The following is a 27,312-nucleotide window of genomic DNA, read 5'->3' on the forward strand; positions in this document are numbered from 1 at the left end:
CTACTCACCGAAGCTTTCAGAGCTCCCATGCACCGACATACATGGGCACCATTGCTACATGCTTGCCATCGCAGGGGGCATGTGGACAACGGAAGGGTCTCCGTTACACCTGCAATAACATTGACCCTGGCCGCCACATCGCCAGCTCTAAGAATGGTATGAATCCATTTCCAAAATCATATGTTACTCCATTTCCTGCAGGTAGCCAATAATCCAGTCCGTTTAGTGACCTGAAGTTGGAACCAGGTCAAACTCAACAATGCATAACCGAGGAATTTACTCGGAACCCCGTTAGCCAGCTATATGCGATGTACAAAGGTACAGCTGTTGCCGCCCTGGACGTGGAACATAGATGTTGTGTTCCGGACGTGGGGATTATCTACCTCAGGGCATTATTATTATTATTATTATTATTATTATTATTATTATTATTATTATTATTATTATTATTATTATTATTATTATTATTATTATTATTATTATTATTATTATTATTATTATTATTATTATTATTATTATTATTATTATTATTATTATTATTATTATTATTATTATTATTATTATTATTATTATTATTATTATTATTATTATTATTATTATTATTATTATTATTATTATTATTATTATTATTATTATTATTATTATTATTATTATTATTATTATTATTATTATTATTATTATTATTATTATTATTATTATTATTATTATTATTATTATTATTATTATTATTATTATTATTATTATTATTATTATTATTATTATTATTATTATTATTATTATTATTATTATTATTATTATTATTATTATTATTATTATTATTATTATTATTATTATTATTATTATTATTATTATTATTATTATTATTATTATTATTATTATTATTATTATTATTATTATTATTATTATTATTATTATTATTATTATTATTATTATTATTATTATTATTATTATTATTATTATTATTATTATTATTATTATTATTATTATTATTATTATTATTATTATTATTATTATTATTATTATTATTATTATTATTATTATTATTATTATTATTATTATTATTATTATTATTATTATTATTATTATTATTATTATTATTATTATTATTATTATTATTATTATTATTATTATTATTATTATTATTATTATTATTATTATTATTATTATTATTATTATTATTATTATTATTATTATTATTATTATTATTATTATTATTATTATTATTATTATTATTATTATTATTATTATTATTATTATTATTATTATTATTATTATTATTATTATTATTATTATTATTATTATTATTATTATTATTATTATTATTATTATTATTATTATTATTATTATTATTATTATTATTATTATTATTATTATTATTATTATTATTATTATTATTATTATTATTATTATTATTATTATTATTATTATTATTATTATTATTATTATTATTATTATTATTATTATTATTATTATTATTATTATTATTATTATTATTATTATTATTATTATTATTATTATTATTATTATTATTATTATTATTATTATTATTATTATTATTATTATTATTATTATTATTATTATTATTATTATTATTATTATTATTATTATTATTATTATTATTATTATTATTATTATTATTATTATTATTATTATTATTATTATTATTATTATTATTATTATTATTATTATTATTATTATTATTATTATTATTATTATTATTATTATTATTATTATTATTATTATTATTATTATTATTATTATTATTATTATTATTATTATTATTATTATTATTATTATTATTATTATTATTATTATTATTATTATTATTATTATTATTATTATTATTATTATTATTATTATTATTATTATTATTATTATTATTATTATTATTATTATTATTATTATTATTATTATTATTATTATTATTATTATTATTATTATTATTATTATTATTATTATTATTATTATTATTATTATTATTATTATTATTATTATTATTATTATTATTATTATTATTATTATTATTATTATTATTATTATTATTATTATTATTATTATTATTATTATTATTATTATTATTATTATTATTATTATTATTATTATTATTATTATTATTATTATTATTATTATTATTATTATTATTATTATTATTATTATTATTATTATTATTATTATTATTATTATTATTATTATTATTATTATTATTATTATTATTATTATTATTATTATTATTATTATTATTATTATTATTATTATTATTATTATTATTATTATTATTATTATTATTATTATTATTATTATTATTATTATTATTATTATTATTATTATTATTATTATTATTATTATTATTATTATTATTATTATTATTATTATTATTATTATTATTATTATTATTATTATTATTATTATTATTATTATTATTATTATTATTATTATTATTATTATTATTATTATTATTATTATTATTATTATTATTATTATTATTATTATTATTATTATTATTATTATTATTATTATTATTATTATTATTATTATTATTATTATTATTATTATTATTATTATTATTATTATTATTATTATTATTATTATTATTATTATTATTATTATTATTATTATTATTATTATTATTATTATTATTATTATTATTATTATTATTATTATTATTATTATTATTATTATTATTATTATTATTATTATTATTATTATTATTATTATTATTATTATTATTATTATTATTATTATTATTATTATTATTATTATTATTATTATTATTATTATTATTATTATTATTATTATTATTATTATTATTATTATTATTATTATTATTATTATTATTATTATTATTATTATTATTATTATTATTATTATTATTATTATTATTATTATTATTATTATTATTATTATTATTATTATTATTATTATTATTATTATTATTATTATTATTATTATTATTATTATTATTATTATTATTATTATTATTATTATTATTATTATTATTATTATTATTATTATTATTATTATTATTATTATTATTATTATTATTATTATTATTATTATTATTATTATTATTATTATTATTATTATTATTATTATTATTATTATTATTATTATTATTATTATTATTATTATTATTATTATTATTATTATTATTATTATTATTATTATTATTATTATTATTATTATTATTATTATTATTATTATTATTATTATTATTATTATTATTATTATTATTATTATTATTATTATTATTATTATTATTATTATTATTATTATTATTATTGAATAACGTTACTATAGTTAAATACACGTGGTTTAGAGCAAAAAATTATTCTTTAATCTTACATATTAATTTTTTAATGATATTATGAAGCATTAAAATTATACTTAACAGAAAAAAAAAAAAAACAACTAAATAAAAAAAAAAAAATTCATTTATTAATTCTTACTGGTAACAGTTACATAGAAAATAGAGCAGTAAAAACCATTTTCTCATTCAAGTACAGTTTGAAAACATGAATGAATATTTAAACATAGAATTTTCCATTTTGATACAAGGTGTAATTGAGAGTAATCAATTAATGATAATTAGTTTTAAATTATGATATTTGCAATAATTATTATATTACCTAGTCTTGTAAGTTTTATAAAAAATATTTATTATGACGTATGTCCTAGTTTATGTAATGTGACTCATAATATTGTAAAATATAACACCCTTAATAACAGTGATTATATAATATTCCAAATTATTATTATATTCAATATCCCTCCATAAATTAGTAATTATTATTGTAATGTAATGTAATCAATTATTTTTTCTTCATTTTTTAATGCAATATTATTATATTAGAATACTAAATAAAAATTATTAGGAATTAATCATTTTTAGTAAATGCAAATTAAAATTAGGTAAACAAATTTATAAAATATGTTTTATTCTGATTTTTAATATATCATCTAGACAACAAATATAAATTATGACTAATCAATCAAACCAATTACTAAACATTTACATTTTTTTTTTTTCTTCAGTCATTTGACTGGTTTGATGCAGCTCTCCAAGATTCCCTATCTAGTGCTAGTAGTTTCATTTCAGTATACCCTCTACATCCCTAACAATTTGTTTTACGTATTCCAAATGTGGCCTGCCTACACAATTTTTTCCTTCTACCTGTCCTTCCAATATCAAAGCGACTATACCAGGATGCCTTAGTTTGTGGCCTATAAGTCTGTCTCTTCTTTTGACTATATTTTTCCAAACGCTTCTTTCTTCATCTATTTGCCGCAATACCTCTTCATTTGTCACTTTATCCACCCATCTGATTTTTAACATTCTCCTATAGCACCGCATTTCAAAAGCTTCTAATCTTTTCTTCTCAGATACTCCGATCGTCCAAGTTTCACTTCCATATAAAGTGACACTCCAATCTTTCAAAAATCTTTTCCTGACATTTAAATTAATTTTTGATGTAAACAAATTATATTTCTTACTGAAGGCTCGTTTCGCTTGTGCTATTCGGCATTTTATATCGCTCCTGCTTCGTCCATCTTTAGTAATTCTACTTCCCAAATAACAAAATTCTTCTACCTCCATAATCTTTTCTCCTCCTATTTTCACATTCAGTGGTCCATCTTTGTTATTTCTACTACATTTCATTACTTTTGTTTTGTTCTTGTTTATTTTCACGCGATAGTTCTTGCGTAGGACTTCATCTATGCCGTTCATTGTTTCTTCTAAATCCTTTTTACTCTCGGCTAGAATTACTATATCATCAGCAAGTCGTAGCATCTTTATCTTTTCACCTTGCACTGTTACTCCGAATCTAAATTGTTCTTTAACATCATTAACTGCTAATTCCATGTAAAGATTAAAAAGTAACGGAGATAGGGAACATCCTTGTCTGACTCCCTTTCTTATTACGGCTTCTTTCTTATGTTCTTCAATTATTACTGTTGCTGTTTGGTTCCTGTACATGTTAGCAATTGTTCTTCTATCTCTGTATTTGAACCCTAATTTTTTTAAAATGCTGAACATTTTATTCCAGTCGACATTATCGAATGCCTTTTCTAGGTCTATAAACGCCAAGTATGTTGGTTTGTTTTCTTTAATCTTCCTTCTACTATTAATCTGAGGCCTAAAATTGCTTCCCTTGTCCCTATACTTTTCCTGAAACCAAATCGGTCTTCTCCTAACACTTCTTCCACTCTCCTCTCAATTCTTTTGTATAGAATTCTAGTTAAGATTTTTGATGCATGACTAGTTAAACTAATTGTTCTGTATTCTTCACATTTATCTACCCCTGCTTTCTTTGGTATCATGACTATAACACTTTCTTTGAAGTCTGACGGAAATTCCTCTTTTTCATAAATATTACACTCCAGTTTGTATAATCCATCAATCGCTTCCTCACCTGCACTGCGCAGTAATTCTACAGGTATTCCGTCTATTCCAGGAGCCTTTCTGCCATTTAAATCTTTTAATGCTCTCTTAAATTCAGATCTCAGTATTGTTTCTCCCATTTCATCCTCGTCAACTTCCTCTTCTTCCTCTATAACACTATTTTCTAATTCATTTCCTCCATATAACTCTTCAATATATTCCACCCATCTATCGACTTTACCTTTCGTATTACATATTGGTGTACCATCTTTGTTTAACACATTATTAGATTTTAATTTATGTACCCCAAAATTTTCCTTAACTTTCCTGTATACTCCGTCTATTTTACCAATGTTCATTTCTCTTTCCACTTCTGAACACTTTTCTTTAATCCACTCTTCTTTCGCCAGTTTGCACTTCCTGTTTATAGCATTTCTTAATTGCCGATAGTTCCTTTTACTTTCTTCATCACTAGCATTCTTATATTTTCTACGTTCATCCATAAGCTGCAATATATCGTCTGAAACCCAAGGTTTTCTACCAGTTCTCTTTATTCCGCCTAAGTTTGCTTCTGCTGATTTAAGAATTTCCTTTTTAACATTCTCCCATTCTTCTTCTACTTTTTTTACCTTATCTTTTTTACTCAGACCTCTTGCGATGTCCTCCTCAAAAATCTTCTTTACCTCCTCTTCCTCAAGCTTCTCTAAATTCCACCGATTCATCTGACACCTTTTCTTCAAAGGTGTCATTATCACCAAATTATGGTCGCTATCAATGTCTGCTCCAGGGTAAGTTTTGCAGTCAACAAGTTGATTTCTTAATCTTTGCTTAACCATGATTTAATCTATCTGATTCCTTGCAGTATTGCCTGGCTTTTTCCAAGTGTATATTCTTCTATTGTGATTTTTAAATTGGGTGTTGGCAATTACTAAATTATACTTCGTGCAAAGCTCTATAAGTCTGTCCCCTCTTTCATTCCTTTTGCCCAGCCCGTATTCACCCACTATATTTCCTTCCTTGCCTTTTCCAATCTCCAACTACTATTAAATTTTCATCTCCTTTTACGTGTTTAATTGCTTCATCAATCTCTTCGTATACACACTCTACTTCATCATCATCATGGGTGCTTGTAGGCATATAGACGTTAACAATCGTTGTCGGTTTAGGTTTTGATTTTATCCTTATTACAATGATATTATCGCTATGCGTTTTGAAATCCTCTACTCTCTTCCCTATCTTCTCGTTCATTATGAAACCTACTCCTGCCTGCCCATTATTTAAAGCTGAGTTAATTATTCTAATATCACCTGACCAAAAGTCGCCTTCCTCTTCCCACCGAACCTCACTAATTCCTACTACATCCACATTTATCCTATCCATTTCCCTTTTTAAATTTTCTAGCCTACCAACCTTTTTTAAACTTCTAACATTTCACGCTCCGACTCGTAGAATGTTATTTTTTAATTTTCTGGTGACCCCTTCCTTAGTAGTCCCCACCCGGAGATCCGAACGGGGGACTAGTTTACCTCCGGAATATTTTACCAAGGAAGGCGCCTCCATCATTGCTATATGAAAATGCAGAGAGCCACATTTTCTTGGAAAAAAAAGCGGCTGTGGTTTTCCATTGCTTTCAGCTGCGCAGTACTCAGAGGACTGAGTGATGTTGATATGGCCGTTTAAGTCATTCTGACTCACGCCCCTAACAACTACTGAAAGAGCTGCTGCCCTCTTTCAGGAATCATTCCTTAGTCTGGCTCTCAACAGATACCTCTCCGATATGGTTGCACCTTCGGTCCAGCTACTCTGTATCCCTGAGCACTCAAGCCCCCTCACCAACAGCAAGGTCTCATGATTCATAGAGGATTTATTTTCAGTCAGTATTTAAAATTGATACATTTTTTTCGTTTCTTGTTTGACATGTTTTGTTTAAGTTTCTTTAACATTAGGAGGGAAGGATTGGCTAGTTTTTTTTATATATATATATATATATATATATTTTATGATGACATATATAAATTAAATTATAAAGGTAAGGGATTGATTAAATAATTCTAGATTCTTGCCAGTTGTTGAATCTTGTTTCAAAAAGTAGGTATGTTTATTAACAATTGGTTGACAATTTATTACTGGAATACAGTTAAATTAATGTGTTACAAAGAAACCACTTTTATATTTATGTATAAAAAAAAAAGAACTTATATCCTATAGTTACAATATGAGGGTGAAATATTCTGTTTTGCAAATATGCTAAGTCTAACTAGGATTCAAACCCACAAACTTCCAGATGAATAGTTGAGAGAGATCTTACTATTGTTTTAAAAAAGTTGATGGTATTTTAGATGTATTTTATAAAAAAATAATTTATTTTGATTTTTTTAATTTAATTGAGAGAATAACATGTTGGTAATGAAATGTGTCTATTAATGTGATTAATGTAGATTAACTGTCATTTGTCGGTTGTTAAGAAGTAAATAATCTTAATTTTAAAAGTTGTAATTTTTCTTTTATATTATGTTAATAAGGTAGTAAAAAATGTATGTCAGAAAACTTTAAATATCCCTATTTAATGTCTATTCGTTACATAATGCGTAGAATAAATTATATATATATATATATATATATATATATATATAAATAAATATTATTATCTATAAATAAATAATATATTTTAATCATAAAGATATTTAATTGTATTGATAATATACAAAAATTTTGTTTTAAATAAATTATAAAAGAAGTACATGCAGATGAAATAAGAAGAGCAGAAATTATTGCATTTTAGTAGCAGATGCTTTTTTAAAGTTTATCAGAAAAAATTAAAGTAATAAACTATTTTTTAATTGTTATTGTTAATGTTATTGTTAAATAACATACATTGTTATTGTTTAATTGTTATTGTTAATTAGTGGTGATATTATATAATATAAAATGAATTGTATATTTTAATGCACGCTTATGTACTGTACTGTTCACAAATTATTTGTGCCCTAAAATTTAAATAGTGTGCAATTCATAATTAATGAAGTTAATTGTTCCTTCAGTGATTATATTATTTAAAATTAATTATGGTTCATTGAATTAATTATTAATTACCATAATTAATTATTTTAATTTAACAAATTATTTATTATATTTTATTATATAAGTAATGGAGCTAGTCATGAATTTAATGTTTTGTATATATAATTTTAGTGTCAATAAATGATAATGATTTAACTGACTTTTTTTATTGTTGTACAATCCTGATTATCTGATCTACATCTTAGTCTGTATAAAGCATTGAATATATATTACAGAATTATATTCTTCATTTTTTTAAATTAATATCTTATTTATAAATATAATTTCTTTTCAGTAACATAAATAATAAACATGTATTTTTGTGTATTTTGAGAATAATGGTTTTTTCACTTAGTTCAGTAATCATGAAATGGGTTTATCACAAATGGCGTATTTAATTTTTCAACGAATTTATCACTTGCAATGGAATATGGCTTTCTTCACTTGTTTTGTCCATTAGTTCATCCTTTGCTAAAGGAGAACAGTTTATTTTTAATGAATTACCATTAATTTATAATAATAAATAATTACTCATATATTTTAATGTTTGAAAATCCGATAGATTAAACTTATCATAATAATTTCCAATTATAGATTATCCTGCATCTTTGGTTGGTATAGAATTGTATAACTACATTAAAATATATTCTTTTAATAATTTGTTATTCCAGATTGTTTTCTGTTTTGAAATTTTGAATTACATTAAAAAATGTACCTGTAAACTTTGCTGTCCAGTACTGGAATGATTTAATCTTTGAAATACCTTTAATTCTTAAAAGAATACATTCTTATAATTATACAAGTAAGTATATTAATATAATATAAGCGTGTCCCAAAAAAATCATCTGATTTGGATTATTTATATTTTGAAAACTATTTAATATAAAAACATAACATTAATTTTGTATTAAAGTTTTTCTACATAGAAAGTCATGGGTGCTCAACATACTCGGAATACATCCACACTAGTTGAATTCATCCCACACTTTATTCCCGTTGGAATTGGGAAATTTGCCTAACCCAAATGCTCAGCAGCCCATATATACTGGGTGTGTGGGGTTCACCGCCTACTGCAGTGGTACCCACTAAAAACCACTCCCTCATGTGATGTGGTGTTGGAATTGCCATTAAAACATTACCTCAATATCATGTGCATCCACACACCTTACATTCATACAAAATACATCTCATTCACATGCTACTGTACACTGTATGCAACTCTTCTAATATATACAAACTTCACTTATTTACATTTTTTTTTTCACCCTACTCCCCTGGGCCACACATACAATTAAGTAAAGCTGAGCCCAGGGTATATATATTTGTTCTTTTTTATTTTGTCCTTTTACTCTAAGGCAGCCAACCTGCCAACTGGCAGTAAATCTGGCACGGCAGTTCGGCCCCCCTGTTCAGATCTTTGATCTTTATTTTGCCTGCCTCTAATCTCCAGGAGGGAGTAACAAGGCCCAACTATGTCACTCCTGGGACTTTTTTTGTCCTTCAGTTTGAAGATGGCTGCCGTCACCTCATCTTGTGTTAAGTGCTTTCTGTCACACTTGATGTATTCAGTAGCACCGTTATCTTTGCAAGTAAACAATCTAATCAGTGGGAGTCTCGCTATCTCCTCCATGAGGATGGGGAGCCGCCTACTAAATCGCTTCATAGCGATTTGATAGGCTCGCCCTCATGGATCTGAATTGAGCTCTCTGCAGAATTTTCTCCATTTATTTTTTTAGACTGCTTGATTTCATAATTTAGTAAGTGTCATGAAGCTACATATCTTTTTGCGCAGCCTCTTCATATGCATCTCCTCCTGCAACCGCTATTTTTGGCATCATAAACTCCGAAGATCACTTTGCATATGCACTATTTGCACGGTCCACAAATATACTGAGTAAAAGCATCAAATTTCTACCATCTCTGCTCTGTCTGGCAACATTTTCAACGACAGTTGCAACTCGCCTTCATGTCAGTCTTAAAGGTTTCTGAATGGCTATCACACAAAACAATGGGTCTTCGTATTCTAACAGTGTGGCCAAGTGATTACTCGCCGTTTTGTCCTGCAGGACTGTCCAGTTACACTTGGAGCGCTCCCATCATCTGTCCATTATGGTTAAATCCAGAATTGAGATATGTCCCCTCGCCACACAGGTAGGTGTGTGGTCATTTAAGCAGTAAAGACAATTCACTGTCATGGGGTCTGAAAGAACCTTGCCGTGCAGTTTTTGTAAGGACTACTGGCGACAACAGCCTTACAATTCAAGTAACCCATCAGGATGATCTTCCTGGGCGTTTTGGCAATGACATCGTTGAGTCTACTCACAAATGCCTCAAACTCATGAAATTCACAGTTGGGACTGACATAGGTGGCGCCTATGTCAGTCCCAACAGATATAATTTATGTGAAATCAGATATTTTTGCAAAACGTGGATTTCCTAGATGGTGGTACATGATATCCTAAAAAAAATTTATTTTTGGTCCTCTTTGGTTCATATTCAGAATATATATTAGTTACATGAAACGATATATTTTTCCTAAAATGGACCTCCTAGGTTGTGGTTGAGTCGTGATATTTCAAAAAAAATTATTTATGGTCCGATTTGGATCATATTTAGAATATATATTTCTTACATGAAACGAGATATTTTTGCGATGTCGTGGGATCGTGGTATTAAAAAAAAAATTTATTTATGGTCAAATTTGGCTCATATTCAGAATATATCTTTGCTACGTGAAACGACATATTTTTGCAAAACATGGACCTCCTAGGTGGTGGTGGAGTCGTGATATTTCAAAAAAATTTCTTTATGTCTGATTTAGTTGAATGTATTTCCTGAATATATTTAATAATTTATTTAATATGTATATCATATAAAACATGTTAATCACAGAATATAATTAAAGTTAGAAGAGTAAGCCAGTCAAAAAGTAAAATAAATCTTTATTATTCTCAAATAACACAGTTACAATTAAACAAGACAGAAAACTCAGCCGATTATTTCAAGTACATAATCTACATCTTTATTTATAATTATAACATTCAAAACATTAGTTATTTTAAATCAACAGTTGATTCAATAAAAAATAAAAAGACATTTCAATCCTATTTTCTTCTGTATGCATCATCTTCAGTTTAATATTTTATTAAACTGTAATATTTTGTCTATATTTTAGTGTAAATATATATTATTCTGATTTGATTATAAGATAAAAAATTACGCTAAGCAAACCATGTTTTTCATGCTACTGAATTAAGGAGAATTTATATACACAGTATTCATGAAGTATAGTAACACTGAAATAAATTTCAACTCTTAAAATGAGATTCAGCAAATGGTTTACCTCAAAAAATCTATTTTTTGGTTAAAAACCTACCGCATCCCAAGGTCCCCTCTTCAAGGCCAACTCAAAAAAGTTTAAAGGAAAGGCTAGAGTTGTGATACGTTATTCTAGTAGGTAACTCTAACTAAAATGGTGGTCATTTAATGTTTTTTCAGTTATGTACAAAAGTAACTCTTAAACAGTAACAGTGAAATAATAAAAAAATAAAATTCAGCAAATGCTTCACCTCAAAGCGATCTAGCTTTCAATTCGAGTTATTATTTGAATCTACTGTGGGGGCTACCTTTGAAACTAGCTGAAAAATATCAGATGGCTGCTATTTTGATTAAGGTTGTTGTAATCTAAAGTTTTCATTAAACATTTTTGAGCTGCTCTACATGGAAGCTTTCTTTTCTGTTTAGCCTCTGGAACCACCACCATCCTCATCAGAGGATGAATGAGGATAATATGTATGAATGTAAATGAAGTGTCAGATCAACCATTCCTAAGATGTGTGATTAATTGAAAACACTGGTATCCACAATCTAGTATTGAAATCCGTAAAAAAGTAACATGAAAGCTTGGGGTGGTTAATCCATCTCTTAAATCACTGGCATAAATTAGTGACTTTTTATATGATTTTTATTCTCAAATATTTTCTCTTTAATGCAGTGATCCTCCTAATTGTTACCTAATCACCAGCTGTACCTATTGACAACATGAACCCTATAAGTTGAACCTAAGTAACGTAAGTCACTGAGTTATAATTTTGATCTTTGTTATGTTTCCTTGAGCTGTATTTTAATATTTCATTAATTTGGTTAACTTTAAAAACTGTAAGATTTTTCATCTTTACAGTTTTACAACACATTAAATGAGGCAAAATTTTTATGAAAATAAACTTTCAATACTGCAGAATAAGACAGAGACACAGAGAGAGAGACACAGAGACAGACAGACACAGAGAGAGAGAGAGAGACAAAGAGAGCCAGAGAGTGAGAGAGAGACAGTGACAGAGATGGGGAGAGAGAGAGAGAGACAGCGACAGAGAGAAACAGAGAGAAAGAGAGTGAGAGAGAGACACAGAGAAAGAGACAAACAGAGAGAGAGAGACACAGATACAGACAGAGAGAGAGAGAGAGAAAGAGTGACAGAGGGAGAGAGAGAGAGCGAGAGGGAAAGAGACAGACAAAGACAGAGACGACAGCGACAGACACACAGAGAGGTAGACAGGGAGAGAGACAGACAGAGAGAGAGAGAGAGAGAGACAAACAGAGAGTGAGAAAAACACAGAGAAAGACAGAGAGAGAGACAAAGATAGAGTGATACAGTGAGAGAGACAGAAAGAGGGAGAACGAGAGAGAGAGAGAGACAGAGAGTGCGAAAGAGAGAGAAACAAATAGAGAGAAAGAGAGAGACAGAGTAAGAGTGTAAGACAGACAGAGAGAATGTGAGAAGCACATATAGAGAGAGCGACAGAGACAGAGTAAGAGTGTGAGACAGACAGAGAGAAAGAGAGAGGCACATAGAGAGAGAGAAAGGCAGAGAGAGAGTGTGAGAGACAGTGGCGGAGACAAAGAGAGGCGAAAAACAGAGAGAGAGAGAGAGAGGTAGACAGTGACAGAGAGAGAGAGAGATAGAGAGTGACAGACAGACAGAGAGAGAGAGAGAGAGAGAGAGAGAGAGACAAAGAGGGATACAGACAGACAGAGACAGCGACAGTGACACCGACACAGAGACAGGGAGAGAGAGAGAGTGAGAGAACGAGAGAGAGAAAAACACAGATAAAGACAAAGAGTGAGAGAGAAAGAGAGATACAAAGAGAGAGAGTGAGTCACATAGAGAGAGAGAGAAAGAGAGAGTGAGACAGAGATAGAGAGAGACGGACAGAGAGAGAAAGAGAGAGAGAGGCAGAGACAGAGAGAGCGTGGGAGGCAGATAGAAAGTGACAGAGAGAGAGAGTGACAAAGAGGGATAGAGACAGAGAGAGAGAGAGAGAGAGATTGACAGAGAGAGAGAAAAACACAGAGAGCGAGTAAGAGAGAGAGACAGAGACAGAGAGACAGATAAAAACAGAGAGAGAGGCAGATAGAGAAAGGCAGAGAGTGAGAAAGACAGAGAGAGAGATTGAGAGACAGAGAGGCAGACAGAGAGAGAGAGAGAGAAGATAGACAGATAGAAAGTGAAAGAGAGAGAGAGAGAGACAGAGAGAAGGAAAGAGAAAGACAGAGACAGCGTCACAGACAGTGACAAAGAGAGAGAGAGATAGAGAGAGACACACACACACAGTGACAGAGAGTTAGAGAGACAGAGACAGATAAAGACAGAGATATAGGCAGAGAGAGAGAGAGAGAGATAGAGAGAGACACAGTGACGGAGAGTTAGAGAGACAGAGACAGATAAAGACAGAGATATAGGCAGAGAGAGAGAGAGAGAGACACAGTGACAGAGAGTTAGAGAGACAGAGACAGATAAAGACAGACATATAGGCAGAGAGAGAGAGAGAGTCAGAGTAAGAGATTGAGTCAAAGAGAGGAAGAGAGAGAGAGGGTGTGAAAGAGCGAGAGAGAGAGTCAGCGAGAAAGAAAGACAGAGAGAGAGAGAGAAGGAAAGAGAAAGACAGAGACAGCGACAGAGTCACAGACGGAGAGAGAGACAGAGATACAGAGTGAGCGAGAGAGATTGACAGAGCGAGTCAGAGAAAAACATAAAGACAAAGAGAAGAGAGAGAGAACGAGAGAAAGAAAAAACAGAGAGAGAGACAGACAGAAAGACAGAGAGCGAGTAAGAGAGAGACAGAGACAGAGAGACAGATAAAACCGGAGAGAGAAAGACAGGGAGAGAGACAAAGAGAGAGAGAGAGAGAGACAATGAGAGAGAGAGAGAGACAATGAGAGAGAGAGAGAGAGAGACAGAGAGAGCGTGAGAGACAGAGAGAGAGAGAAGATAGACAGATAGAAAGTGCGAGAGAGAGAGAGAGAGAGAAAGAATGTGAGACAGACAGAGAGAGAGAGTGAAAGGCACATAGAGACAGAGAGAGAGAGTGAAAGGCACATAGAGAGAGTCAGAGAAAGACAGACAGAGACAGCGACACAGAGAGGCAAAGAGAGAGAGAGAGAGTGATTGAGAGAAAGAGAGAGAAAACCTGAGAGAGAGAGAGAGACAACGGGTGAGAAAGAGAGAGAGATAGAGAGAGAAAAGTGAGAGTGAGGCACACAGAGAGAGAGAGTATGAGAGAGACTCACAAAGAGAGAGCGAATGGGAGAGAGTCCGACCGAGACAGAGACAGAGATAGACAGAGTTACGGATTGACATAGAGAGAGGGGGAGAGTGAAAGAGCGAGAGAGAGATAGGGTGAGTGGGGGAGAGAGATACAGAGAGAGACAGAGACAGAGAGAGAGAAAGAGAGAGAGGCGAAAATACAGCGATAAAGAGAGAGAGAGACAAAGAGAGTGCGAGTTACAAAGAGAGAAAGAGACAGATAGAGAGTGAGAAAGAGAGAGAGACAGAGAGTGAGAAAGAGAGAGAGAGAGAAAGAGACAGAGAGAGAAAGAGACAGAGAGAGAGAGAAAGCGACAGAGAGAGAGAAAAACACAGAGAAAGAGAGAGGCAAAGAGAGAGAGTGATACAGAGAGAGAGAGACAGAGTGAGAGAGCGAACGAGAGAGAAAAACAGAGAGAGAGAGAGACAGTGTGAAAGAGAGAGACAGAGGGAGCTTGAGAGACAGAGAGAGAAGGACAATGAGTGAGAAAGAGAGAGAGACAATGAGTGAGAAAGAGAGAGTGATAGTGAGAGAGAAAGAGGGAGAGCGGCAGGGAGAGATAAGAGACAAAGAGGGATAGAAACAGAGTGAGAGAGAGAGAGAGACAGCGACAGTGACACCAACACAGAGACAGGGAGAGAGAGAGTGAGAGAACGAGAGAGAGAAAAACACAGATAAAGACAAACAGTGAGAGAGAGAGAGAGAGAGACAGTGAAAGAGCGAGAGAGAAATAGGGTGAGTGAGGGAGAGAGACACGGAGAGGGACAATAACAGAGAGAGAGAAACAGAGAGAGGCGAAAATACAGCGATAAAGAGAGAGAGACAAAGAGAGTGCGAGTTACAAAGAGAGAAAGAGACAGAAAGAGAGAGAGACAGAGAGTGAGAAAGAGAGAGAGGCAGATAGAGAGAAAGAGTCAGAGGCAGAGAGAGAGAGAGTGGGACAAAGATAGAGAGAGAGAGAGACAGAGAGAGAGAAAGAGAGACAGATAGAAAGTGATAGACAGAGAGAAAGAGAGAGACAATGAGTGAGAAAGAGAGAGTGATAGAGTGAGAGAGAGAACGAGAGAGAGAAACAGAGAGAGAGAGATAGAGACAGTGAGAAAGAGAGAGAGACAGAGAGAGAGAGACAGAGAGCGCGTGAGACAGAGACAGCGACACCGACACAGAGAGAACGTGAGACAGAGACAGCGACACCGACACAGAGAGAGACAGCGACAGAGAGAGAGAAAAACACAGAGAAAGAGAGAGGCAAAGAGAGAGAGTGATACAGAGAGAGAGAGAGAGTGAGAGAGACAACGAGAGAGAAAAACAGAGAGAGAGAGAGAGAGAGAGAGAGACAGTGAGAAAGAGAGAGACAGAGAGAGCGTGAGAGACAGAGAGAGAGAGAGAGAGAGAGACAATGAGTGAGAAAGAGAGAGTGATAGAGTGAGAGAGAGAACGAGAGAGAGAAACAGAGAGAGAGAGATAGAGACAGTGAGAAAGAGAGAGACAGAGAGAGAGAGACAATGAGTGAGAAAGAGAGAGAGCGGCAGAGAGAGATAGAGATAAAGAGGGATAGAAACAGAGTGAGAGAGAGAGAGAGACAGCAACAGTGACACCAACACAGAGACAGGGAGAGAGAGAGAGTGAGAGAACGAGAGAGAGAAAAACACAGAGACAAAGAGTGAGAGAGAGAGAGAGACACACACACAATGAGATAGAGAGAAAGAGAGAGTGAGACAGAGATAGAGAGAGAGAAAGATAGAGTGAGGCAGAGACAGAGAGAGCTGAGAGACACAGAGAGACAGATAGAAAGTGGCAGAGAGAGAGAGAGTGACAAAGTGGCACAGAGACAGAGTGAGAGAGAGAGAGACAGAGAGAGAAATAGAGACAGGCGAAAAGGCAGAGAGAGAGAGAGAGAGAGAGAGAGAAAGTGACAGACAGAGAGAAAGAGAGAGAGAGACAGATATAAAGTGTCAGTCAAAGAGAAAGAGACAGAGAGAGAGAAAGAGACAAAGAGAGATAGAGACAGAGTGAGAGAGAGAGACAGAGAGAGAAATAGAGAGAGGCGAAAAGGCAGAGAGAGAGAGAGAGAGAGAGATTTACAGAGAGAGAAAAACACAGAGAGAGAAAGAGAAAGAGAGGGACAGACCGAAAGACAGAGACAGAGAGCGAGTAAGAGAGAGCGAGTAAGAGAGAGAGAGAGAGAGAGAGACAGCGACAGAGCCACAGATAAAAACAGAGAGAAAGGCAGAGAGTGACAAAGACAGAGAGAGAGACAAAGAGAGATAGAGAGACAATGAGAGAGAGACAGAGAGAGCGTGAGAGGCAGACAGAGAGAGAGAGAGAGAAGATAGACAGATAGAAAATGAAAGAGAGAGAGAGAGTGATAGAGACAGAGAGAGAGATAGAGCGAGAGAGAGAAACACACACACAAAGAGAAGAGAGAGAGAGAGAGAGAATGAGAGACAGAGATAGGGATAGAGAGAGAGTGGGAGACAGAGATAGGGAGAGAGAGAGCGACAGAGAGAGAGAAAGAGACAACAACAGTGACAGACAGTGATAGTGAGACAGAGAAAGAGCGACAGAGGGAGAGAGAGAGACAGACAGATTAAGAGTGTGAGAGAGAAAGAGACACACAGAGAGAGAGTGAAAGTCAGAGAGAAAGTGAAAGAGAGACACACACACAAAGAGAGAGAGAGGGAGAGAGTGAGACAGAGATAGAGAGAGACAGACAGAGAGAGAAATAGAGGGAGGCGAAAAGACAGAGAGAGAACGAGAGAAAGAAAAACACAGTGAGAGAGAGAAACACAGAGAGGGAGAAAGAGAGAGACAGACAGAAAGACAGAGACAGAGAGCGATTGACAGGGAGAGAGAGATTGAGAGAGAGAGAGACAGCGACAGAGACAGATAAAAACAGAGAGAGAGAGACAAAGAGAGAGAGAGAGAGAGAGCGCGTGAGAGACAGAGAGAGAGAAGATAGACAGATAGAAAGTGCAAGAGAGAGAGAGAGAAAGAGTGTGAGACAGACAGAGAGAGAGTGAAAGGCACATAGAGAGAGAGAGAGAGAGAGTCAGAGAAAGACAGAAAGAGACAGAGACAGCGACACAGAGAGGCAAAGAGAGAGAGAGAGAGAGAGTGATTGAGAGAAAGAGAGAGAGACAAAAAGAGAGAGTAATACAGTGAGAGAGACAGAGAGTGAGAGAGAGAACGAGAGAGAAAAACTGAGAGAGAGAGACAGAGAGAGAGAGAGACGGGTGAGAAAGAGAGAGAGATAGAGAGAGAAAAGAGAGAGTGAGAGTGAGAGTGTAAGAGAGACTCACAAAGAAAGAGCGAATGGGAGAGAGTCCGACCGAGGCAGAGACAGCGACACAGAGAGAGAGATAGACAGAGTTACGGATTGACATAGAGAGAGGGAGAGACAGTGAAAGAGCGAGAGTGAATTAGGGAGAGTGGGGGAGAGAGATACAGTGAGAGACAGAGACAGAGAGAGGCGAAAATACAGCGATAAGGAGAGAGAGAGACAAAGAGAGTGTGAGTTACAAAGAGAGAAAGAGACAGAAAGAGAGAGAGAGACAGAGAGTGAGAAAGAGAGAGAGGCAGATAGAGTCAGAGGCAGAGAGAGAGAGTGCGACAAAGATAGAGAGAGAGACAGAGAGAGAGAAAGAGTCAGAGGCAGAGAGAGAGAGTGCGACAAAGATAGAGAGAGAGAGAGAAAGAGAGAGAGAGAAAGCGACAGAGAGAGCGTGAGACAGAGACAGCGACACCGACACAGAGAGAGAGACAGTGACAGAGAGGGAGAAAAACACAGAGAAAGAGAGAGAGTGATACAGTGAGAGAGAGAAATAGAGAGAGAGAGAGAGAGAGAGAGAGACAGTGAGAAAGAGAGAGACAGAGAGAGAGACAATGAGTGAGAAAGAGAGAGTGATAATGAGAGAGAGCGGCAGAGAGAGATAGAGACAAAGAGGGATAGAAACAGAGTGAGAGAGAGAGATAGAGAAAGAGGGAGAGAGAAAGAGACAACAACAGTGACAGAGAGAGACAGTGATAGAGAGAGAGATACTGACGGAGAAAGAGCGACAGAGGGAGAGAGAAAGAGAAAGAGAGAGAGAGACAGATAGAAAGAGACAGACACACACACAAAGAGAGACAGAGACAGCGACATAGAGACAGAGGGGGGCAAAGAAACAGAGAGATAGTGAGAGGGAGTGAGACAGAAAGAGAGCGTGACAGAGAGAGAGACAGTGTGATAGAGAGAGAGAGGGGAGTGTAAGACAGAGAGAGAAACAGAGAGAGGCGAAAAGACAGAGAGAGAGAGAGAGAACGAGATAGAGAAAAACACAGAGAGAGAAAGAGAAAGAGAGAGAGTGAGAAACAGAGAGAAAGAGAGGGACAGAGAGAGAGAGACAGATAAAAACAGAGAGAGAGAGAAGAGAGACAGATAGAAAGTGAAAGAGAAAGATAGAGACAGAGACGCAGAGACAGAGAGAGACCTACAGAGAAAGAGAGAGAGAGACAGAGAGAAAGACAGAGAGAGAGAGAGAGAGAGAGAGAGAGAGAGACAGAGTGAAAGAGAGAGAGAGTGAGTAAGAGACAAAGAGTGAGACAGACCGAGAGGGGGAGAGCATGAGACAACGAGAGAAAGAGACAGTGAGAGAGAGTGACAAAGAGGGATAGAGACAGTGAGAGAGAAAGACAGAGTGACAGTGAAAAAGAGAGAGAGGGAGAGTGAGAAAGAGAGGGATAGTGAGAGAGAGCGTGAGAGGGAAAGACAGAGAGACAGCAAGAGAGAGAGAGAAGGAAAGAGAAAGCGACAGATTCACAGAAGGAGAGAAAGACAGAGAGAGAGAGAGAGACACGCACACACACACACACAGAGACAGAGAGTGAGAGAGACACAAAGACACAGACAGACAGTCGCATTGACAGACAGACAGTCGCATTGACAGACAGACAGCCAGTCAGACAGAGACAGATAGACAGACACAGACAGAGATAGAGTGAGGAGGGAATACATCCAAAATTGCCTCGTTTGCGAGTTATGGCTAATGGAAGATGTGGCTCAGATTTCAGCTACCTCTGTGAAATGAGGTCGAACTGAAATTTATAGGATGTTAATTAAGCGGCAGAATTAGTGATTTGTTATGGTTGTAGAGCTTTCTTTTTTCCTGTTTAGCCTCCGGTAATTACCTTTCAGATAATACTTCATAGGATGAATGAGGATGATACGTATGAGTGTATATGAAATCACAAGTCTTGTACAGTCTCAGTTCGACCGTTCCTGAGATGTGTGGTTAATTGAAACCCAAACACCAAAGAACACCGGTATCCACAATCTAGTATTCAAATCCGAGTAAAAATAACTGACTTACTAGGACTTGAATGCTGGAACTCTCGACTTACAAATCAGCTGATTTGTGAAGACGCATTCACCACTAGACCAATCCGGTGGGTTATGGTTGTTGACCTAAAAAAATCGAATAAAACAGGTCTCAGAACCGTAACTACAGTAGGTTTTGAGAAATCTGCGGTGAAAACCAATAAATTGGAGGAAAAAACTATTTTTTACGTTTGATGTACAATAATTTTGTTAAGTGGGTTATGAACACATAAAAATTTTAAGCAGAACTTGTTGACAACTTAATTAATTATGAACAAATTAGTTTAACATAAGTTGAATAAAATAAGCAGAATTTAGAAAAATTAGAATCTTTAACACTAGACCAAAGTGTAGAGGTTTATAATAGATGTTCAAAAACGAGCCCGGCATTTTCAACACATTCTTGGCACACCTCTGTACTGCTTTTGTTGCGCTTTTTAGTTCTCAGGGCTGCCCTTTGTTGGTCAGCCGCATCCATAATGCGAACAATTAATTCCTCAAGAGAATGCATTTTTGTTTTGTATACAGTATTTTTCATCCATCCCCAGATGCGTTTCCAGATTATCGCGTTTCACGGAACTATATTCTGAATATGAACGAAATCAGACCATAAATATGTTTTTTTTTTTTTAATATCACGGCCACACCAACACCTAGGAGGTCCATGTTTTGCAAAAATATCTCGTTTCATGTAACTAATATATATTCTGAATATGAACCAAATCGGACCATAAAAAAAAATAATTATATTTTAAATTTAAAATATAATATTTTAATTTTTTTTTTTAAATATGACGGCCCCACAATTTGATGCCAAAACTTAAAGGTGTTAGATCAGGCGATCTTTGCGGCAAGGAATGTTGACTTGCTCGACCGATCCATTTCTCAGAGAATTATTTTAGTGTGTGGAATCGGCACAAGAGAAGCGGAGAGGCGTACCACTGTGCTGGAAGTATACTTTGTGTCTCAATGCTAGAGGAACATCTTCAAGCAAATGTGGCAATTCTTCTTGAAGAAAGTACAAGTAGACCTTAGGATTTATGCGGCTAGATAATATGAACGGTCCAAACCGCTGATTGTAGGAGAAAATACATTCATACTAAATAAGTGTTGAAAATTTCCTTCCACCGTTACATGAGGATTTACTTCTTGTCATGTAATGATTTAAACACCGACATAGTATTGCGCATTGTTGATCGGCTGTTGTTATTTTATTGCCAGCTTTGAAATAATAATTTTTCAAATAATTTATTGTATTTCTGTCATTAATAAAAAAATTATTATCTAATGAATTTTTATTTATTTTATTAAATAATAAACGAAGAATTGTATAATTTCCAGTTTTTTTTAATAGTAAATTTTGATTTTACAAATTTTTCAAAATTAAAAGTAACACGTACACGTTTTACGTGTTTATAACCCATTACAAAGTTATTATATGTCAAACATAAAAAACAGGATCTTTTAACCCCAATTTATTCGTTTCCACCAATTTAACTAAACTTTTTTGTATTTAATATGTTTCAAATCTAATTTTGTTTAAAGTTAAAACAAAATAAGTGTACCTAACTACACGATCAGTTTTGTACAAGATTATAATGTAAAACAAGACAATTTCTCATAAAAAAAATTTCACCAAAATCTACTCTTGCATCACACTGAGTAAAGAAACTGATCGTGTAGAGAAAAGAACATTACACTGAGATTGTGTACAGATGTTAAGCAGAGATCACTTTCATAATGATACAAGAAAAAATATTTAAATACCTCTTAAATGTAATTTACGTCATTTCATCAGAAAACACACATTTTTATTTTAAGTATAAAACAGATTTACTCCTTAGATGTTGCTATCATAAATTTGTTGATGTATTCTTCAATCTCTACCAACAAAACATTGACACACTTGCTCCATCTCTTGTATATTTGAACACAAATACCTTTTTAGCAGTTATTAAAGTATTCTGATTATTTTTATTTTATTTTAAGGTCTCGCTTAAAATTTAGCCGATGAAATTTACATACCTTTCTTTTTCTTTTTTATTATAATTTCTCATGCATTCATCGGTTAATACATTTTTAGTTAATTTATTATTTTCATAAAATTTTTTTACCGTAGCTAAAAACAGTAATAAATTTATAATTTGCAATGTTGTCGAAACAGTAGTATATACTGAAATGAATATAAGTCTTGCTGAAATTGAAAACAAACACCCACATGAGATTTTCATTATTAATCGATCAAATAAAAAAATTAATCTCTTATTCTGATCGGTGTACAGTAATAGATTATTTTGATTAACATCAAGAACGATTAGGTTTATTACTCTGCTGATAAAAAAAAATTCCCGAGCATTAGACCCGATGAATCGAGATAAAACCTTGATCTAAATAGAATGGGACAATCCAGCCAGAATTAATTGTAAGATAAAAAAATAGAAGTCATTAGACTCCATATTAATTATTTAATGTATAAACTCGAGGAATGATAAGAAAAAATGTGAAAATACTAAATATAAGAAACGATTATAAAATAATTTACAATTCAGGTGTTAATGAATACTACTTGAGTAGAAGACTTTGTGTTTCCTGTTTAGCCTCTGGGAGTTACCATTCAGGTATTACTTCAGAGGATGATATGTATGAGTGTAGTCCTGTACAGTCTCAGTTTGACCGCTCCTGAGTTGTGTGGTTAATTGAAACCCAACCGCCAAAGAATACCAGTATCCACAATCCAGTATTCAAATCTATATAAAAATAACCGCTTTTACTAGGACTTGAATGCTGGAACTCTCAACTTCCAAATCAGCTGATTTGGGAAGACATGTTCACCACTAGACCGACCCGGTGGGTTACTTGAGTAGAAGATTAGAAAAAATAATTCTAACCTTGAACAAATGCAAGAAATGAACATTTAAAAATTGTTTTAAACGCTTACAAAAAATTTAAATTCTTTAAGACTTTAAAAATTCATTAACTGTGTAATATTGTTTCTGTAAAATAAAAACCTTTCGTTATGTTTTATAAATAAATTGGTGGGAAGATAGTTTAAATGGTTCAGCAATTCATTAAAAATGGCAACAGAGACGTAAGACTCGTTCTTATAAGCTGAGGTATTGTGAAAATTTACCTGTAAAATGTTCATTTGTCTGGTTTGGAAATTGTTATTTTTTATTAATAAGCGATTTTTTTTTTCTGTTAGTGACTGATTTCATAATTATAAACACAAGTATTAGTTAACATTTTTAATTTTCTAAATACACAATCCATATTTATAGCCATTTTTTATTTTGAATACTCAAGTTTTTGAGGGAGCCCTAAGAAATGACATTACACTTCAGAGAGGAATATACATAAATATTTATACATGTTTAATAATGATGATAAACTCAGTATTCTACTAAGGTACTTCAAGTATAACAATACAGTTTCATTTTTTTAACTAACAAAATCAATTTGTTCATTCCAAGCAAATTATTCATCTAATAAAATAGCCAGAAAGGAGATGCTGTTACTGTACGAGACTCAAAAATCCTGTTATTAGGTGATGGAAAAATTATGCAATCAGCAATGTTAATCAAAAATACTGTCATGATGTTCTTAACAGCTGAACTCTTGTTCTTCCAATCCACGCTCTATTTTTTTTTATTCCACTTAATAATGGTGAATCCACATCTCATCATAGGTTAGAATACTGTCAAAAAGCATCACCTCCTGGGCGAAACCATTGTTTCAGTTCTGGGCATATGCAAAGTGTTGTCTCCTTATGGTGGTCTATCGACTCTTTTGGAAACCATCTTCTGTTTGTTTTACGGTATGTGCTTTTAGGCAGTCCTTATATTCACAATTATATACCAGTATATAACTGTGAATATATACATAAATTTTTAAATGTTAACTTACCCTTAATTTATATTTATGAATGTGTAGTCTTGTTAAAAAGAATAGTAACTTATCGTTTACCTTATTGTTTCTATCAAAAAACGACCGCAAAACCTTTTTCCTCTTTACGTATTTAACTCAATACTTGGGCTTACAAGAAAGGGCCTTATTATGCTTCTTATTCCATATCTAATAAATTATCTATCTATTAAAAAAATCTTCTGACTAATTTATTTAAAATACAAGTAAAAAATCTTATCTTACAGAAACAATATTACTCTGTTGATGAATTTTTAAATAATACTAATTTAAAAATTGAAAAAACCCTGAATCTTCTGTAACTGTTAAACCTGCACATAAACATGTGCTACAATAATCTTCATTAATGCCTTTTGATTTTTGAATTATTTGGCTGTTATCTTTTGTATTTAATATCTTCATACATTTTACAAAACATAATTTCATGATTTTATATTGTACGTAAATAAATAATATGGACTTTAATCGCTTCTAATTTTTATTTTCTAATCGTGCATTTTGTGATGCTACTCTGATTGCATGTAATTATACAATAAATTATTTATAATAATTATAATTAAAATAATCATTAGCAGAGGATGTGGGGTGATGAGACGTATAAGGATGTGGAAGACACAGGATGTGGATTTATTAAGAATTCTCGTTTTCTTAATAAATTTATTACCTGTTGCAAGCAAAATATTTGAAAAATTAATATATGTATATCGTATCAAACATGTTAACCACAGAATATAATTAAAGTTAGAAGAGTAAGCCAGTCAAAAAGTAAAATAAATCTTTATTATCCTCAAATAACACAGTTACAATTAAACAAGATAGAAAATTCAGCCGATTATTTCAAGTACATAACCTAATCTTTATTTATAATTATAACATTCAAAACATAAATTATTTTAAATCTACATTTGATTCGATAAAAAATAAAAAGACATTTCAATCCTATTTTCTCCTGTATGCATCATCTTCAGTTTAATATTCTAAACTGTAATATTTTGTCTCTATATTTTAGTATAAATATATATTATTCTGATTTGATTATAAGATAAAAAATTACGCTAAGCAAACCGTGTTTTTCATGGTACTGAATTAAGGAGAATTTATATACACAGTATTCATGAAGTATAGTAACACTGAAATAAATTTCAACTCTTAAAATGAGATTCAGCAAATGGTTTTACCTAAAAAAAATAAATTTTTTGGTTAAAAAACCTACCGCATCCCAAGGTCCCCTCCTCTTCAGGGCCAATTCAAAAATGTTTAAAGGAAAGGTTAGAGTTGTGATACGTTATTCTAATACGTAACTCTTAACTAAAATGGTGGTCATTTAATGTTTTTTTAGTTATGTACAAAAGTAACTCTTAAACAGCAGTTATTATTATTTTTTTAATACCGGTAGCATGTCATTTTAATAATTAAATACCAATGTTTTAACACGATTTGAAATGTGCTGTTGTATGAGAAAATAAATGAAATTAAAAATTAAAGAGAAAGAGATGAGTTCATGGAAAATTAGAGTTGTTTTAGAGGATACATATTAACAATATCTGTAATCAAACAAACAAGAAGAGTAATGAATGTAGGCGGGTTAAAATGGTACACTACTTGTAGAAGAGGTGTGAATAAAGGAGATGAGGCGATGGTACTCACGCAGCAGCTCTTTCTTATGTAATACAACTGTCAGTTCCAGTTTTATTTTGAAAATAAAATTATTGGATTATCTTAGACAATTATTTTTTTATTATTTTATTTTGAAAAAATTGCATACTTTTATAATATTAACAATGTTAATTCTACCCTACTGACATTTGTGTGTGTCTGTCTGTCTGTAGTGTGTCCGTCCCGCTTAGGTTAGCACATAAAACACCAGTAGTGCGAGTGATGTCATTCCATACAAAAAGTAATAATGTGCTCAGATAACAGGCACTGGAATGTATAGATCGCTAGCGGAAAATCCCGATTCGTTAGTAGATGTCCCGTGGTGGTCAAGTGTATACTTGTTATATTATTATATATTTATTACTTGCACTTGTTATTATTTATACTTGTAATATATATTTATTTCTTTAACCAAAATATACGCAATACATATGTTATTAATATATTTTTTAAATTATGTTTTGCAGTTAAAGAAGAATTCGACGGTCATGTGTTTAAGAAATTTGAGCATAAAGATGGTTTATGCGATGGAATGAGATTTACTGTTAGAAGAATGGAGAATAATGTTTTAAAGTGCAAAATTTCGACTAGAGGTAAGCAAGGAGAAACAATGTATATTCCAAGAATAACTTTGATCGATGAGAGTACAAAAGGGTTTTCATTGAAGAGACTTCAGTTTCCTCTGCGATTAGCTTTTTGTATGAAAAAAGTTTTGAATTGGTCGGTATTGATTTGAGAGGAGAAATTTTTGGGCATGGACAGTTGTTTGTTGCGTTATCAAGAGTAAAAAGCATGGAGTGGAATGAAAGTGAAATTGTCTTCTGAGCGTAGAAATAAACGAGTGAAAATGTTGTTTTTAAAGAAATTTTGGATGGTCTAGACCGATAAGTGGAACAGTGAATTTTTTATTGAAAAGAAGAGTTTATTAAATACGATAAAAGAATTTCAAGGTTTTTTGTTTGTATGTTCATTAATAAATTTAAATTATACTATATAATATCATTTCGTAACTTATCCTTTATGATTTTTTTTCTCTGAGCCCCCTTCAAAAAAAAATTCAAATTCCGACGCCTATCCCTCACTTTTTCTGTTTAGTCTCTGGAACCACCTTAAGTAATAACTTCAGAGGATGAATGAGGATGATATGTATGAATGATGTATATTCTTGTACAGTCTCGACCGTTCCCGGGATGTGTGGTTAATTGAAACTGAACCGCCATAGAATACCAGCACCGTCTAGTATTCAAATCAAAATAAAAGTAACTGCCTTCACTAAGGACCAATCTAAACCAGATTTAATCGGGAAGATTTCCTGATATATTTTTGCTTTCAATTTTCATCATTCAAAAAAT

At 31.9% G+C, this 27,312-nt stretch overlaps 1 pseudogene; it reads left to right on the forward strand.

The window, feature by feature from the left end:
• Window positions 1–10,549: 10,549 nt before the first annotated feature.
• On the forward strand, window positions 10,550–15,974 carry LOC142332445 (uncharacterized; annotated as a pseudogene).
• The last annotated feature ends 11,338 nt before the right edge of the window (window positions 15,975–27,312 follow it).

Source organism: Lycorma delicatula, chromosome 11, assembly GCF_047948215.1.
Source record: "Lycorma delicatula isolate Av1 chromosome 11, ASM4794821v1, whole genome shotgun sequence".
In the NCBI taxonomy this organism is placed as follows: domain Eukaryota; kingdom Metazoa; phylum Arthropoda; class Insecta; order Hemiptera; family Fulgoridae; genus Lycorma; species Lycorma delicatula.